This window comes from Lepisosteus oculatus, chromosome 18 (genome assembly GCF_040954835.1).
Source record: "Lepisosteus oculatus isolate fLepOcu1 chromosome 18, fLepOcu1.hap2, whole genome shotgun sequence".
Taxonomy (NCBI): Eukaryota; Metazoa; Chordata; class Actinopteri; order Semionotiformes; family Lepisosteidae; genus Lepisosteus; species Lepisosteus oculatus.
In genome coordinates this window covers 17,601,855-17,618,338 of record NC_090713.1, presented here as the reverse complement: position 1 = coordinate 17,618,338, position 16,484 = coordinate 17,601,855, and the positions used below count along the sequence as shown (strand labels likewise).

The 16,484-nt window shown below is 40.8% G+C and overlaps 2 long non-coding RNA genes across 2 annotated transcripts; both read right to left on the bottom strand.

Moving 5' to 3' along the window:
- Positions 1–1,590: 1,590 nt before the first annotated feature.
- On the bottom strand, positions 1,591–5,915 carry LOC138223944 (uncharacterized). The gene is made up of 2 exons (XR_011182362.1): positions 5,581–5,915; positions 1,591–2,139 (listed from the first exon to the last, which is right to left on the bottom strand). It is a non-coding gene; the product is annotated as an uncharacterized lncRNA (long non-coding RNA).
- A 3,137-nt stretch (positions 5,916–9,052) lies between these two features.
- Positions 9,053–14,436, bottom strand: LOC138223943 (uncharacterized). Its single transcript, XR_011182361.1, has 2 exons — positions 14,333–14,436; positions 9,053–9,625 (listed from the first exon to the last, which is right to left on the bottom strand). It is a non-coding gene; the product is annotated as an uncharacterized lncRNA (long non-coding RNA).
- Between the last annotated feature and the right edge of the window lie 2,048 nt (positions 14,437–16,484).

Below are 16,484 nucleotides of genomic sequence, written 5' to 3'. Positions count from 1 at the left end.
TATCATGTACAGACAAGTTAAAGGAGCTAAATCTCATCAGATTAAACAGAGGAAATTTAAAGATTTGTTCCAGATATACAAACTGTTATGGGTTATAGACAGATTCAACATAGGGACTTTTACACACTCAGAAGTCAAACAAGGATGCAAAGTAAGTAACTAAAACGGAAATAATACAGGATGGAAAATAAAAATTGATGCTGTAACCAAACTGTTCTGGGTATCTAGAATATATCACCCTGGTAGTTGAGGCCCAAACTCTAGGCACATTTAAGAAAACTTTTAGATTCAATTTGCTACTAAACTGTCAAATAAGCAGGATGAGCCAACTGGCCTCCCGTTGGACACTTCTGGGTATCTCCAGCCTCCTCAGGACCCTGCTGTCTGACTCTTCATTGAGCTGGCCTGAGGTCTCATTATAAGACCATATTCCTTATTCTGATTTATATCAGATGTGATACATGTATTCTGGTGATATATACTTATGGGGTGTGTAAACGTTACTACTAGATAAATAGATATGAAATGCAAAGACATGTTGCAAAATGTATACAAACTATGAAAGATTAGAAACAGGACAAGTAACGGCAGGACAAGCACAGAATGGCTCTTGTGTGCTGACTCTTTTTGTCACTATGCAGGAAAAACAATTGTTAATTTGATAACACTGTGGTACTGTAGATCCTAGCGTGTCAGTGCTCAGTTTGCAACTCACAGTAATGTGAAAAGTTTCACAGTGTCAGTACTCAATACACATATAATATATATAATCTCTCATTCTTCCCCCTCCTCTCTGTTCAAGCCCAGCTGTCGCTTCTCTTTGCTCTCCAGCCTCCACCCCTGAGGTGGAACCAGATCCCCAGACACACCTGTGTGTCTCCAGCCTCCTCAGGCCCCTGCTGTCTCGACTCTGCATCGAGCTGACCTGCGGTTTCACTGAAGTCTCTGTCCCTTGAGCTGCACTGCTTTTAGTCACTGAATTGTTTGATAATAACCCATTAAAGAATATTTTTTAATCTATCCAATCTACATATCATGTTTTATAATGTATATTATATATTATTATGTACTGTATGATAATACTTGATATCCTCTCTCCCCAAGGATATCAGAGAGTCACCTTCTCTAATCTCCTTCAAATCCAGACTCAAAACCTTCTTCTTTAGATGAGCCTTTTCTGAACTGGTTCCATTCTTTACCCCTCTGCTCCTACTAGACTTAGTACCACCATCCACGGTCTCCTCTGTATATTGTAATTGTGTTTTATCTTGTGTATTCTTTTTATTTATTGTTGTTGTCATTCTGTAAAGTGCTTTGAGAAGCCACCTTTAAAGGCGCTATATAAAATAAAGTTTATTATTATTTTTAAGTTCTTTAATTTTTGGGTATCTTTGATGATGAAGATGTCAGGTAAATCAATTAAATTATTATTTTTATTGTAATAAGAAGACTCCCTGTCTTTCAGTTAAGAGCTGCCAGCTGCCTTTGGTATGGTGCCACAGGGTCAAACTGGGGCCTTTCTCAACCCGGAGATCTTATATTCCTTTTCAGAAAATCAAACGCATACAAAAAGAGTGACACAACTCCAGATTCTGACTTCAATATTTTATTTGAACATCTAGAGCGAAACAAACAATGAAAAATGTCCTAGACTACACAAACACACACCAGTTACCAGACAAGCTCTAGTGACGGCCGGAGGCTGAGACTAACATGCGAGGCTACTGAGCTGCTGCGTGGCTCGACAGGATCTGCAGACACACTGGGGCCGAGGGGAGGGCGGCTCTTCCCCTCTTCTCCCAGGACAGCATCATGCCGCGGCGCCCGTGCACTGACTCCTGCGGACGCTGTAGGAGGCCGGCGAGTTGTCGTGGGTCACCGTGCACACGTACTCCTCCTTGGCCTCCCACTCGGCCTTGCTCAGCTTCAGGGAGCTGCTGCGGCTGAACTTGCCGTCCCTCCCCTCCTCGGCGCTGGTCAGGACCCCACTGGTCACTTTGGAGCCGTCCACCGTCCACTCCACGCTAGCCCCCTCGGGGGAGTAGCCGCTGAGCAGGCAGAGCAGTGTGGCCGAGTTGGCGGACAGCTCACTGGGGGACGGGGGGAACAGCGACACTGTGGGCTTCACGCTGGCGCCGGCTGGGAGAGAGCGAGACAGAGCAGGGAAGAGAGTCAGGACTGGTGTCCAGCAGAAGACTGAGCCTCACTAACTTTGAAAACACACACACCGCACTTTGGGACTCCTAGAAACACCACATGCGCTTCTAAACAAAGATCAGGTTTCCTTCTTCTCCTGTATCTGTAGTTTTGAAACCCAACAATTAACATCAATACATATATTTTAAAGTTACACATATCATAAATGAGAATGCTTTCAAAGAAGCCCCTTGACATCCTTAGATCAATGTGCTACAAGTATCCTAGTGAGCAGGACAGGTCTGTGCTTGTTTGGAGCCTTTCTGAGGTTCTGATGACTCGTCACTGGAATCGTGGCGCCTGAGTTCTCTGCACCAGGTGTCCTGGACCAGCCTTGACTCCAAGCTGTGACCCTGAGCAGCCTGTTCACCTCTGATACAGATAGAACAGGTCTGCTGAATCAGCCAGCCCAGTTTCCAATGAGTTCACTGACACTGAAATAAGCCAATGCAGAATCTTCTCAATTTAAAGACAACATGTATTAATATATCTGCAACACATATCACTTCACAGGATCTTATTAAACATTATACTGTAAGTGTCACTTCTCTGCGCTGTAAACTAAACTTCAGCTGTGGAGGTAACTGTTAGCTGAGACTGAAAAAAGCACAGGCTGATGCTGGTCTGGACTTGAGTAGTGCTGGAATAATTTTCATTTGTTACAAAATGTGACAAGAATCATGTAAACACACATGCTTGCAATGTATAAGCACTTAAAAATGATTTTTTTATAACTGTATATAAATTAAAGTCTAATACTATCATTAGGCATTATTAATAAAACAACTGTGCTAGGTCTGTCATCTGTGTTCCACTTCATGCTTTACTGAGCAGCACAGCAGAGGAAAATGTGTCTGAAGAAACAGCTGCAACAAAACCTGAAGATTTAAATTGAAATACTTTCACAAGGTTCATAAAATAACTTCAACGCTTTTGATCCTGTGCTGATCAGTACATTAGAAGTCATCAATTTCTACACATAAAAAAAGTATAAAAGACTTACCTGCAGTTTGTCAGTGATTACGTTCTCAAATACTATTTTTTCATCAGCCCATCTGATCATTACTTGATCATTTATAGATAATTAAAGATAGCAGTTGTGGATTGCAAGTATATTAATATATTAATATGAACATACTGCAGTGCATTATACTAATATCAATATAATTATTATTTTAATTACTACTATAACAAAGTTGATTAATCAACTGAAATTAATTTAATTTAATATTGAAAATAATGATGATGATTTGTAAATTCCTACACTATTCTAGTGTTACCGGAAGTAGTAGACATTGAATGTTGATCATTTCTATCTTTACATAATGTCTCTGTCTAAGGAAAAAGCAACAGTATCTTTAGAAAACCATTCCATTGCAAATGGGGTGAATTTTAAAATGCCAGTTGACCTCAGCCTCAACAGTGACAGCAGCCTCCAGTTCAGTTAGATTCTGTTGCCTACAGATCAGTAAAGGTGTATTGAAAAATAACCTTACTTCTGATGAAGATAAAAAAAAACTAAAGAGGTTTTGTTTTTCTCTGCTGAGTAAATACAATAAAAGAAAAAAAAACAGTTTTCTTCACCAGTCCTGTCTGAACGTGAACTGCAGTGATTAGACTCACTGCAATCTTTATGTCAAATCTGACTGGCAATAGGAATTCATTAGTATTAGGAACACCACTATTAGTGGAGTTTTGGCGGTTTGTTTTTAGTAAGTGAAGTGCCTGATCTTGATTTACTTTTAGCAACCTGGCACAAAATACAAGGATAAGAAAACAATAAAACAGATTTCAGTCACTGACACTGGGAGTGGAAACATTCTTCCCTGTTTGAACATCATTAAAAAGCATTTTTGAATTGATGACCACTAGAAAAGCTGGGGGTTATTTAGAGTTCGGAAGACTGGATCAAAACGTTCAGAGAAGACTTTGAAAGCCAACCTGAACACAGCACACGGCTGGTTGTGATAATTACAGCTGGACACGTCACAGAAGAGACAGGGCTAGAGCTGATTCAAAAGTAAGCAGGTTCTGAAGTATAATGTTACAGGACAGTCTGGCTGCAGGAGAAATTAAAGATTCTAAACTGCTAAAATGTAAAAATTGCAGGACTTCCAAGTCGGCTGAGTTGAGAGAAAGAAGAGAAGTCACTTACATTTCACCACCACCTTGGTTCCTTGTCCAAAAGTGCGCCACAGTGTTTTATTACCATAGAGAGGCTGTACAAAAACCTCCAGAGAGAGCACCCAGCTCTCCAGTGCACTGCCTGCTCTATGATCATTTGGATTCCAAAACTTTAATATCTCAGTTTAGTTAATGGTGATATTACTGTGCTGCTTCAAAATACCTCTTTTGTAAGTGAACATGCTGAGTTTGAGTCTTTCCTCTTTTGTTTCTATAATTAAGAGCATTAATTACACTTTACATTCACATCTCTAAACAAAGAACGTTTGTGTGAAAGCTTCTTTTCCCTGTGAAAGAATCAGTGTTAATTTTATGAACCAGCCCAGAAGACTGGGTCACCCAAGATCGTTGAGGATCATGAGAGAGGAAAATGCCACAGAAGAAGCTCGATTGAAGCAGCTTCTGTCCTGACAAGATTTCCCTCCTCAACCATAAATATTCTGTTCTGTACATCAGTTAAGAATGACCAAGATCAGGAGGCACAAAGTACACAGGATCACAGTTAAAACATAATAAAAACATTTGAAAAGACAAGAAAAGTCTGCTGAGTGGAGAGAAAGAAGAGAAGTCACTTACATTTCACCACCACCTTGGTTCCTTGCCCGAAAGTGCGCCACAGTGTTTTATTACCATAGAGAGGCTGTACAAAAACCTCCAGAGAGAGCACCCAGCTCTCCAGTGCACTGCCACCTCTATGTACTCACTATACTTTAATGCTTTACTTTTTGTTTATGGTGATATTACTGTGCTGCAGTTCAGATGAGTTTAAAATACCTCTTTTAGAAATGAACATACTGAGTTTTAGTTTTTCCTCTTTTATTTCTCTAATTAAGTGCCCAAAACAACTCTCAAACTCTACATTTAGATCTTTTTACAAAGAGGGTTAGTACTGTATGTGAAAGCTTATTTTCCCTGTGAAAGAATCAGCATTAATTTAACGAACCAGCCCAGAAGACTGTGTTACCCAAGATCGTTGAGGATCATGAGAGAGGAAAATCCCACAGAAGAAGCTCGACTGAAGCAGCTTCTGTCCTGTCAAGATTTCCCTCCTCTTCCACAAATATTCTGTACTGTACATCAGTTAAGAATGACCAAGATCAGGAGGCACAAAGCACACTGGATCACAGTTAAAACATCATAAAAACATTTGTGCAGACAAAGAAGCCTGCGGAGCTGAATAAAAGAAGAGAAGTCACTTACATTTGACCACCACCTTGGTGCCTTGTCCGAAAGTGTACCACAGTGCTTCACTGCCATAGAGACGCTGTACAAAAACCTCCTGCTGCCGCAGAGAGCAGACCGTGCTCTTCAACACACTGCCTACTGCCAATACTGCTTTTCTTTAAGCTTTGCAATTATAACATGTTATTTGTCTTTATCACATTTTTAAATGCACTTTATTTTCAAGGACAAAACACGAGGGCTATCACTATCTTATGGATTCAGGTATGGATGAAGTGCAGGACACTTACAGAGAGACTTTCATAGCTTTCTGTTTCACAGTTAAATGTTATCCTCATTTTTAAAAAGACATCATACATATTGAATGTAGCAAATTACAATGAAAATAGAACAAAGTGTTATTGAATTGATGACCACTTTTAAAAGAAGAAAAGTTGGGGTTTATTTAGAGTTCAGAAGACTGGAGCAAACTGTTCACTTTGAAAGCCAAATGTCACTAAACAAGGACATCCTGCCTGAACCTGATACCTGAAAGTAAACTGTAAAATAAAGGTATCTGGGTATATGTATAAATCAAGGTTGTTTAATTTGTATTTGCTGACAGAAGCATTTGTAATGTAAAATCTGTGCAGCACAGTATATCTACCAGATGCACTGCTGAAGTTTTAGTAGATTGTATAACACCTGGAGGTCATTTCTGATCACTGACTATTCTTGACTCACTTATGTATTCATCAATCACTATTCTTGATTGTGACTTATGTACACTTAACATACCTTCATCTCTTTCCTCAGGATTGTGATGAAATGTATTCCAAGATGAATCCCCAGTCCAATAAAAATAATAGTTCTCCAGAATGTTTTTAAAAAAACACCCAAAGACCACACATTCCAAATATGAAACATTGATTTCAGTTCCATGTAAAGGTCAGTAAAGAATGCAGTTTCCAGCCAATGTAAGTTATTCCCATGAAATACAGTCAAGAATGGACTTTGGACCAAGGAGTTTCAGGATCATTCAGTCAGTTTTTGTAATATCCTTCAGGATTCATTAGAAGTTCTAAAGCAAAAGGTCACTCTGTGATTTATGGAATGTGTCCAGCATTCTTGTTGTTCTCTTAGAAACAATTTTAGCCCAGTGTCTGCTTCTGTCTTGTGTGCTGCTCACTCTGTCCAGCATGGATTGGACAGAAGCCATGTGTCAAAGACTGATTTCATTTGACACAAAGATCAAATCAAGATGGATCTCCAAGACTCTGTGATGTTGTCTCTCTTTGTATTTATCCAATGATGTGTCCGACTTCCACAAGTTAATAAGTCAGGAAATGGCCTTTAATTCATCCTCATCCTGGATAAACAAAGACATTGAATTCATGAGTATCCTCTTCTAAGATACAAGAGACAACATTGCTCTTGCCAAGTGATAAATCTCCTTGATCCTAACGATGACTTCAGTAATAAAAGAAATTGCTGGTTGGATTACCAATCTGATCCATAATCCATTAAGACTCTTTCAAACGATTCCTCCTCCATGTTATGGTCAGTGTCTTTCTGCATTTCATTCAGATCTTGCTTTGACTAGGTGTGCTCTTTGTTTCCATTTCCTATCCTAACACACCACCAACAAAACAACATTCCCCTTGTGAAGTGAGTAAGAGCCGTGAAGAACACAAGCAACCCTTGTAAGTCTGGAGTACTGAAGTGATCTTAGAAGATTCTCCCAACAGATCCCCCTGGTTTCTGCCTGGTTTACCAATTAATGTATATCTTACAGTCCTGCAGCCTTCCTGCCCAGTGCCAGTGTTTCAAGAGCACAGAAACTGTGCACATCGAATCCCTTCTTAAATTGTTAGTTCACTGGTGCTTTGCACACACAGGTGTTAACATGGGTTGTTGACTATGGCTACAGTTGAAATAACAGTAATTAAATGCACCACAGATTACAAACAGTAAAAAGCCATTCCTGTAACCTCACTATCTAAAACAGCAAGATCACATATTAAACTGCAGAACCATTGTCTGTGAACTTCAATTGATACTGTCTGTTTTTGGAGGAGAGATTGTAAAAGGCTTGATCTTCTATTTTGTATGTGTACGTACTGTGTAGTGATGTACAAGATGTTACAACATGATGTATTGAAAAGCAACAATTTTTCTTACATGGAAACTAATTCTTTTCTTAAAAAAATGTGATCAAGATAAATATTCAGTTTTACAAAAAAAACAAAGAATGTGAAAGATCGAGATAGATTTCACCATTGTTTGTGAAAAAAGCTGTCTCCTGCTTTCTTCCTCTATCCTCGAATCCTTGTTTGGAAAAAATGATAAACTCTCAAGTTTCAAGGCTAAAACTCGAAAGGTTGAAGGATTTAATTAATGTTCAGTTTATGAATCATACATAAGAAGTAATCCAGACAGGTTAGCCTTCTCAAGTTGGAAGAAGTTGCACTGTAAAATTCTGTAAACCTATTTCTTATATAGCAAAGCTGATGTTTTGTTTGCTGCTCTAAAAATATTGCCTGACACCTCTTTCACTGCAATTTTGTGAAGACAAGTGTGTGTATTTTTCAGGGTATCTGTGAATATTGCAACGTTTTATTCATTCAGATGCTTGTAATGACCTCATACAAAAGAAACAAAACAGTGGCTCAGAACCATTGAGTCACATTGCAAATTGGGGTATAGTCTGGGGTCAATTCACACTGAAGAACATCAGACACAATCAAATTTCAAAAACACATATCATTCTTTAAAACTGGCTAAAGGAAGAGCTTTTAGCACGTACATGACAGATTCCTGATCTACTATCTACTGATCTACTAGATCTACTGATCTACTATCCCAAGAGGTTAGTGATCCACTAACCTAAAATGATTTGCATTAACAGGTAGTAGCCCGTACAGCAGCACACATTTGACAGTAATTTGTTTTTAATCTGCTGCTCGGAGGGTCAGTTTTCACTCTGGGATGAGCCGAGTGTGAATGTGTATCATAGCCAACTTTACCACAGGGCACACACACAAGTGAATATCCACAGGGAATAACACCCAAGAAGGTTTCTGGAGTGTTCAGTGAAAATTTGGCTTCATCATCCTGGTCCTTTTGGCCAGAGGACGGGGAGGCAGGGACCCCCTGCAGAGTGAGGAGTGACCAAGGGGCAGCTGCAGAGGTAGAGATGGTTTGGAGGAGGGATGTAAAAAGATGTATGAGAGGGAGATAAGGGGATCACATACAGTATTTATAATGTTTTAGGTGAGGAAGTGACGTCAGAGGTGATTTTGAATTACTGACAGCTGAGTCTGGTTGAACTTGGCTCCTGTCATCCCTCCTAAACTCCATTCATTGGCACACTGTGTAAAAATGATCCCCAGCAGTAGATGAATGGTGACCCTGTTTGTCTTGAAGAATAAATCATAAGTAACTCTATCAGTTTAGCTACAGGAGTCTAATATGAGACAAATGTTTGTCAATAATACTCAGAACATTGATGCTCATGATCCAAAAACTCTTTATTACTCTGATTGTTGTGTCACTAGCAGCAACAGACCATTTCCACACGCAGAGGTGAATATAGCTCTGAGAGGGGTCTAACACAAGCAGCTCACTGGCTCAAGATGACGGGCTACACAAGGCGAGGGGATGAGAGCCTTCTGCTTCTGAATCACAGTACGGACAGGTTACAGTTAAACACCACTATCCTCAGTTCTAATCTGGGAATGAAGCTGGGAATCCGGTCTGGGCTATTCCATACACTCAGATTTCTTCAGGGGTGTTGAGAGGGGAGTCTGGGAGCTGTGGATGGCCTCACAGACCACAGTGCCCACTGAGGACCACTGGGCCTCCAACAGCGTCAGGGTGCTGCTCCAGCTGTACAGGCCAGTGCCGTCCAGGAGGCCGGGGGTCTTGGTGATCTCGCTGGTCCTGAAGGGGCCGTCCACTGTCCACTACAGGCTCCAGCCGGACAGGAAGCCCCTGCTGGCCAGACCCAGCGGCGTGGCTGACTTCTTTTCTGACAGCTCCCTGCTGGAGGGGGGCAGGGCTGTCAGCAAGGGCCGAGTGTCACCTGGGAGAAAAGCAACATGGAGTGAGGCTGGGGAGAAGAGACACATCGTCTCTCAGCGCAGGGCATCAACGAGAGGTGTGGGAGAACCAGACATAAAGAAATAAAGATAAATTTCACACAGGAATCAAGGGACATTTGAGCTAAAATGATCCCTCACACTTGTCCGACCTCATTTGGACAATTCAATGTGTGTAAGGAAGAGATAATTTCATCTGCAGTCTCAGATGGAGGATCTTATCATGACCAATTGGATGAGATCTTAAAAAGCTTTTTTCTGTGCTGTAACTTGCAGGGCATGTCTCAGAGAATGGGACATCCATCTTGGGTCTGATACCTCCCCAACACCTGGGGAAATAAGTCCAGGTTTGTGTTTCAGGTGCTCTCGCAAGACCTCTCAGTACAGAGGTCAGGAAGATGCACAGCAGCTTCATGGCAACGTCTGGGACAAACTTCCCCCCCAAGGGTAGCGGCCTGTACATTATTTCCCTCCTGAGTCTTTCCTGCTTCCAAAGCAATAGAAAATGAAACATCAATCTCCCCAGCTCTGCCACATAACAGTGTGGGATTAGGAAGGTGGGAGCCAGAAAATTCAAGATAGGCAAGAGCTTGACTTTAATCACCAGCACCTCCCCTATCAGGGTGAGGTTCCAGTCTTTCTGTTGCATGAGTTTCCATTTTGGATTGGTAGTTTGTTCTGCCAATTCATAGTTTCCAACCCGTCTCCAAAATATCTCCTCAGGACCTTAATCTCTCACATTTTCAGCTTCTTCTAGTTCTCATAAAAAAATATCACTCTTGAATTTAATTTTTGCAGAGGAAGCCAAAGAGAAGCAATCACAGCACTTCAAAGCCCTGCTGACTGACCCTGCTTTGTTACCACCTCCTACTCTCTGTCACACAGTTGCTCACCACCAAACCACTGGAGTCCAGTCCCTGGGGGGACTCATGGTTCTGCTGCTGACAGGGTTACAGACGGCGACCCAGTGAGGAATCTAACTAGGAAGATCAACTACAGGGAAGAAACAACCACACAAAGGCAACATACATTATGTGCATACAGCAGCACTAAGTCCTTTTCCAGCAGCCCATATAGGGCAGAAGCTGCACAATTCATGTCTTGTCACTGCCTGCAGTAGCACATCAGGGCCAATAATATATGTACAGTATATATGTCACCATGTACATATATGAGTTTACATACACAGATTGCTCAATAAAGCACTACAGTATATCTTCTGTACTTATCAAGACATTTTATAATTTTAATTATTTTGAAAAGAGTGTTTTTTGAAAAGAGTGAAAATAAAGTGGTGTGAAGTTTCATACGCAGCTGTACAACATCTGCACAAAACTGCTCTTTCCCAGCCCTCCACTGCCAATGTCTTCCTTTCAGTTCTTCTTTCTTATTCATACTTAATTTTCTTTCTCTGCTATTAGACTAGAAGCTGTATTGATGTGCAGTATTGAAATAATTATCAATAAGACTTACAGATTTCCAGAAAGACATGATATACTGTACATTATACAATGTTCATTTAATATGATGTGCTGAACATGCCTCTTCATAATAGACACACTTTATATGATCATTTTGCATTGTCACATACGTACTATGTTAGTTCATTTCACATTTCAACAAAAAGTGAGAAAGAATCACATTCAGTGCCAACATGGTATTTCACAGATAATACTCACAAGCCTGTGAAATCCATCTTAATTTGTTTTAAATTACCTTTAAATTAGATTTGAAACTGTAAGTTTAATTTAGTCTGTTTTGCTTTTGGCAGAACCACAGAAGGAAGGCAGAATGACAATCACAGAACAGCAGTAAAGAGACAATCCCAAGAGAAGAGTGAGATTGCAATCACAGAGCAGCAGACTGAGTCTGTTTCAGGGCAGCAGCAGAGATAGAAACCACACAGTCAGATGGTCACTGCCTTCACCTGCCTCCCCTCACAGCCCTGAGCTGAAACCCTGCTCATTTCCCCCAGCTGTGCCTCACAGGCTGCCTCCTGCTGCGCTGGGGAACTGCATGAGCTTAACAGAGCGTTACACTCCAGCGCCTTTCATCCTCTCAGACTTTCACTTTTAACACCCACAGCCTGATCTTGTGTTAGAGGGCAATCAGCCCCATTTACACACAGGCTCCCTTTCAGTAGGTGTGTCAAGCAGCCAGAAGGGTTAGAGACACCAAGCACCTGGCTTCTGCACAAAGGCCCAGACATAGATCATGAATTAGAGACAGAGAAACTGAGATTCTTCCTGACCAAACATCACAAACAAATGCTTTCAGTTTCAGATTTTTCTCAGGTGAAAGTAAAATTAAAAGGAGCTACTGCACAGTCATTATGACCCATCAGGTTGTAACTAACCCATTAACCCCATGGGATTGTGGGTCTATAACCAGCTATCCAGTCATGGTGTTGAAGTTGATCCAACTGGGTGACGTCCAGCACACATTCTAGGAAGGATCTTGACAGTTTCAGCAGAGGATCGTGTTGTGTCAGGGGCTGCTCTCGGGTCAGCCACAGGTCACAACTCACATGGAATTTCCTGGGTCATGTTTGTTTGGTAGACCTGCGGGATGCTGGTAACCACAGTCCAGGGTCGTAATGCAAAACAAGTGGGGGTCACTGGGGAGGCGCTGTAGTCAAGCACAAGGGCTGATCAGGAGACAGGGTGAGGTTTGGTCAAGTTAAAAGCCAGGGGTGAAGCCGAGAGACACACAGCGAGCAGAGCTGAGGGGTGATCTGGGAACACAGTCCAGAGGCAAAGGCAAGAGAGCAAAATGGACATTGGGAATAAACACGGAGATGGATCTCGAGGGGCTCGGTGTCAAATGCAATGACAGAGCTCCAAGCTCTCTCAGGTCGGGTTATTTATACTGTAGAGCACCTGGAATGGGCTGAGTAATCCTGGTCATTGTTAAGGGCCATCATAATGTGTGCAAACAGAGAGAGGGACCTGAAGCTCAGTTATGAATGAGTAAGGGGCTGAAGAGTGATGTGATTTAAAAGCCAATGGGCTAGGGTTAGGGCAGAGGTGAAAAATGCATGAATGACACCAGCAGTCCTTCTAGGACATCCTTCTCCCATAGTTAGCGTTGCTGTGGAAGTTTGGGAAGTCAGGTATGACGATCATGTTCAAATTATGTGCAGAATAGCTGATGTAAGACATTGTTTTTCCTGCTCTTTAACTCTTTTATTACTGAGCTATGTAAAAACAGCCCACTCAAGCACAGAGAAAGGAAAATCTAAAAAAGAGATCAAACTCCCCTTTCAAGTGAAAGGAAAAAGAGGATGAAACAAAGAGATTATTGTGAAAGCGAACAGTGTTACAGACAGTATTCGAAAGCAAACATTAGGAAAGAATTGTGATGAACAAAGTGTTCTGTGTTAGAAAACATTCGAGTGAACAAGAATATAGAAGCTCATTTGTAACTACTAAGTATTTACAACTGAATAAATCTGGTGGGGAGTGGTAAAATATAGAGTATCCTACCTACAGATGTATGAGACAAACTGAGGATGAACAGTATGTACAGTAACACAGGCTAACTTCACATTAGATTCACTCCGAGTGAGATAAAGAAGGATTATGAGCAAGAGTATGAGCAAGAAGGAGCCAAAATGCCAATCAGAAAACAACAGAAAGTCTGGTTGGCAGTTTGCCTCATTCTACTGTATGTGTCCTTTCTCAGTTTCCAAAAGAATGGTATATCACTATATCACCCTGCAACTCACAACTGGCAGCTTCACTGGAGTTCAGTAGGTGTGAGCCTGGTCAGTAGTTGGTTGGGAGACTCCTGGGAAAAACTAAAGTTGCTGCTGGAAGTGATATTAGAGGGGCCAATAGGGGGCGCTCACTCTGTGGTCTGTGTGCGTCCTAATGCCCCAGTATTGGAGACACCATACTGTAAAAAGTTGCCATTCTTCAGATGAGATGTAAAACTGAGGTCCTGACTCTCTGCGGTCATTAGAAATCCCTGGATGTTTCTTGAAGAAAGCAGGGGTGTTAACATGGCATTCCGGTAGAATTTCCTCTTGGCCTCCTAATAATCCAAATCTATTAATTGCATCACTCTGTTCTCCTTATTATTATGTATCACTCTGTGAAAGCTTCTATACTGCTGATAATAATAATCTCCTGCATCTGCCACCATTAGTCCTGGAGTGATTTTGAAGGTGAAAACAGTTCTGGATCAGCTGTCATTAAATCAAGTTGGAAACCCATCAAATGTATCATCTCCAGCTTTAATCAGCAATTTAGGACTGTGTCCAGCCTGGAGATGGAAGCAGACTCATTTCCAGCTATGTCCTGTCCTGAATTGTGCTGCACTGGAGACTGACATCCTGCCCAGTAGACACTGAGAGTGTGGCTGGAGTCTGAGTCATTGTGATCTGACCCTCAGTCCCCACAGAAACAATGTGTATCAGACTGATCACATTTTATAGTCATATATTTTAAGTGAAAATACAAAACAAATGTAGAGCAAGGAACAAATAATAGGTTTATTCCATGCTGAAGAGAGAAGAAAGGAAACACAACATTTTTAACACCCAAAGAAGGTTCCACTGCCGGAACATTGTGTTTTCTTTGTTCTCTTTTCAGCAGGGAATACTCCTTTAACTTGTTCCTTTGCAGCCTTTGCATGCTGACGCAGCTACCTACTTGAACTAAATGTAAATTAATATTTATTTGACTTACCAAAAGTGTAGAATAATATAATCCAGGTGACTGAAATGACTGACACCATGGCTGATGTCTTTTTCTGATTTGAAAAAATGTCCGAGTGGTGATAAGTCTTCAGATTTAATGCTGTCTGACTCCCTTTATGCAAACCATGCAGGCTTGTGGTCTAAGCAATTTGCATGTACACCGTAGGTCACCCTTGTGATTAATGATGTCAGTAAACTGTGGATTACAGTATGTGAATCTGCATTTTATTGGTCTGTTCTGCCTCAGTGCATCTTCCTGCTCTGTGGTGTCAGAGTGAACTATTCTACACTATATATCAATAAACAGAGTGCAGTACTACAAGTAAAAAAACACCTAACAGCACATAACAACAGAACAAGAATCTTTCACTGACATCAAGGGGCAATGTAAAGAATAACTCAAGATCACAATGCCTGTCCGCTTGAAGAAAAAATCTTTTACTTCCTTCACTGGCCTGGTAATATATTCCCTTTCTCATTTTCAATGTGACTTGAGCCAGACTTAAAGAGGCAGTATTTCATAAAACAAAGGCATTTCTGTATGTTGAAAAGGAGTTCTGGGAGCCTGGTGAAACTTTCTTAAGTTGCTGAATTTCTAAAGGTAGAGGATATTGATTTGTAGAAACAGACAAGGAGTGTAAAAGGACTGTTTTACTTCAACAATCAGAGTGACAGGAAAGGCACTGAGGTGTCTTCAAGGCAAAGAGAAGTGCAGCCATCTGGGAAAGTTGTCCTTCAAGTTATTTTTACCTGCTGCTGCAAGAAACACCTGTAGGGGGAGACAGAGACTGAGAAATATGTTTTTATCTGTGTCAGAGGCTCAGCTTTGTATCTCAATAATCCCTGTAGTCAGGCATTAAGAAATGAGAGAGCTAACCAGAGGACATAGTTAAATAGCACAGGACATGAAATATCTAACTCTAAACTAAAAATGGTTAAACATCTTGTCAATATGACAAAATAAAAATAAAGCATATGTGCAAAAATAAATGAGAAATATATGATAAAATGTTTTTTTTCATCACTGGGATTTTTGTGTGGAAGTAGGGCTTCTACTGTACTTGTATACCTCTGGTTATTTAGATCACCAGTGTTGTATGTTTAACATTGTGATGAGTCTTGATATTTCAGAAAGATCTGATAATTGTTTATCTATTCATCCATTTTATAACCACTTTATGCAGGCTAAATGTTAATCTGTGTCTCTTTTATTTATCTATGTGGTAATTCAATAGGGAGCAGGGTTTGCACAATCTGCCCTCTCCTTATTTCATTTAAGTTCAGCTGATGAAGTAATTTCTCACATCTGCACCTGATCTTCTGTGCAGTGGGGTAGCTGGAGCAGAAGAGTTGCCCTCATACGTATAAGGCTCTTTGCAATCCTTTGGGATGAAAAAATATGAATACAGCTATGATTATTTAATTTGGACATGTAGCCCTCTGTTTTTTTGAAGGGGCTTAATAATGTTTTTAAGTAAAGCCCAACTCTGAATTTGAAAGGACTGTAAGACATAGATAGTAGATGTTAGTTACTGTATTCCTACATCTGAAATTTAATCATGGAAGAAATATACTTTGCCAATAAAAATAAGAACATAAGACAGGCTCAAAGGCCTTTGTAGCCTATCTAGTCTGTTTGTTGCTTGAAAAACAAACCTCCTCCCCATTTTGAGCTCTTTGGCAGAGGGTAGCTGGTTTTTGTCCAGGATTTGTCGGTGATATACACTATTCATCTTCTTGATCCTGATAACATGATGCTGCCACCGCCATATTTCACAGAGGGGATGATGTACAGTAACTTGGCAGATGTGCATTGTTGGATTTGAGCCATACAGTACATGCAGTACCTCTGGCCATTCAGGTCAAAATGTTCCACTTGTCTTGTCAGACTAGAAGACTTTCTGCTACGTCTCTGCAGTATATTCTAGATGGGATTTTGCAAACTCTTTGCATTCAAAGATATGGGTTTCTCAGCCAGGGTTTTTTCCTTTAAACCTCCCATGGAAGCTCTTTTTGTAGAAAGCCTTTTTGACCCATGTGCTTTAACTTCCATCACTGACTTTTGTAGCTTGTTCGGTGTCACAGTTGGCTTCGCAGAAGCTTCTCTGACAAGTGCCCTTCTAGTCCAGCAACTAAGTTTA